The following is a 2,124-nucleotide window of genomic DNA, read 5'->3' as shown; positions in this document are numbered from 1 at the left end:
CTATATATATATAGTTTTCGATATCTCATGTATTTCATATTTTCTTATTATTTGCCCCTTTTGTGGCTTCATGAGCTGTCATCATGGAATTTGTTTTTATCTTATAGTTCCAGTATAATTAGGGGTATTAAGGGATAGTACAGAAAAAAATGTTAACATTTGCAACTTTTTTTTTAAATAAAACAGTGGGAAATTACTTGAAAATTCCTATTAACTAAACACAAGTGTTTATAAAATAAATCTCGAAAATTACAAAGCTTTTAACAAATGCATGAATTTTTTTTTATTACCAATGGACTTGCACTTGGGCCGAATTACATACACATCGGTATGACAAAGCAGTGGCTTCCTTTACAAATAAACTGATAGCGGATCGTAAAATCAACAGTTAAAAGTACCAGTTGACAACACTTTTACTTCCTTTAATCAAAATCAATCATATTGATACTATTCAATATCTTAGTTCAACAGTATACATAAATTATTACAAAACGTAATCTAAAAAACCTTTATACATTTAAATGCTCCAGTATGTCACTTGCGTAATAGTGTGGTTCTGAGTGATCTTAATCTTTCCTTAGAATTGGATGTGATGAATACCGGAATAACAAATATTACCGACAAAACCGCGTACTATATTCTTTCCCTGTTCTACCTCCGAGTGCGGGAATGTTTCCTTAACATTAATGTAAATGTATAATCAAACATACAAGTGATTAACAATTCTATAGAAGGAACTGTGACTATCACAGGATATTCATACGCAAGCGATGTTACCTCTAAGCTGCGCTCATGCACAGCAATCTAGCAGATAGCCACGCTTAAAAAACAATAGGCTGGTCACAAATTTGTCAGCTATGGTAAGGTAAAGCATTCGGCACTTGACCAGTGGATGTTCCAGTTTCCCTCCCACATCTAATTATCAGGCATAGATCCCCATCACCCCTAAATAATGTCCGTAATACAGGTCCATAATACTATCTTTTTTTTCAAAAGATAGCAGGATTTAATTCGAACTGATCATCAACGAGTATGATGACTTTCGGGTTTATTCGGCTTTATTTTTTCTCAGATGGCAGTTCCGATGATATAAAAATCAAGGAAGTCAAGTATTACTTGCTTCAAATCATTGAAGAAGACCAAAAATGTGCTGGACAGAAAAGCAATGCTCAGAGGAATTTCTAGTCCGCCCTGTACAAAGAAAAATTAGAGAAAACATTGGACACAAAACGCCAAGAAGGATGATTAAAAATAATTCAATCTCTTCCACATACATAGAAATGTTAACGAAGAAATAAAAAAGCACCAGTGGTTCAACAACGCAGAATATTAATACTATTAAATACAAGTCCCAACTTGTACCTAATACCTTGAATAACAGAAGTTAACTGTTTTTTAAATTGCAACATATGTGGATAATATTCTGTATGATCGACCAAGAACAGAACACATTGTTATTCATGTACTGGTGGGAAAACGAGGTTTGTCTACAACTGAGGTCATGGTCTGTTAATTTTAGCAGATATGATTTTTTCTTCTTCTTGCAATTAATAACACACGCACATACACACAAAATAAATGACCTAATTCGAAGGAGAGAGCCTCAAACACACCATGTTGAAAAAGAAGGCAAAGATTGCACAACGAAATCCGCTCCATAGCTTCAATACGCGTTGTCGAATATACCGTGAGTGTACTCTTTCAGAAAATTACAAACATCACTAAGTTTTGCTTTTTTCCTGATAATAATAATCTTTATATCTTCCTTTTCACTATACGAAAATGTATAGTATTCTGTTCAAAGCGTAAAAGCTATTTTACAATTTACTATATTTCAATTTGAGGGTAGGCTGATAGAAATCCTGGTGAGTAATAAAAGGGTGGGGCGCGCGTATACCCAATTCGATTTTATTACTCATCACGATCTCTACCAGCTTACCCTCAAGTAGAAGTTATTTTAGGCAGGATTATAATAAATTAATTTATGAGGCCTTGGACGTGAGCAAATACACCAATCGAAAGTGTTTGACCTCCTGAGTCGAAAACTGTAATTAGATCTCAAATCGGTCAAGAGAAGTTTGTTTGTTTTGAATTTCGCGTAAAGCTACACGAGGGCTATCTACG

The sequence above is a fragment of the Limulus polyphemus genome, unplaced genomic scaffold (assembly GCF_000517525.1).
Source record: "Limulus polyphemus unplaced genomic scaffold, Limulus_polyphemus-2.1.2 Scaffold315, whole genome shotgun sequence".
In the NCBI taxonomy this organism is placed as follows: Eukaryota; Metazoa; Arthropoda; class Merostomata; order Xiphosura; family Limulidae; genus Limulus; species Limulus polyphemus.
This window is presented reverse-complemented; position numbering follows the sequence as displayed.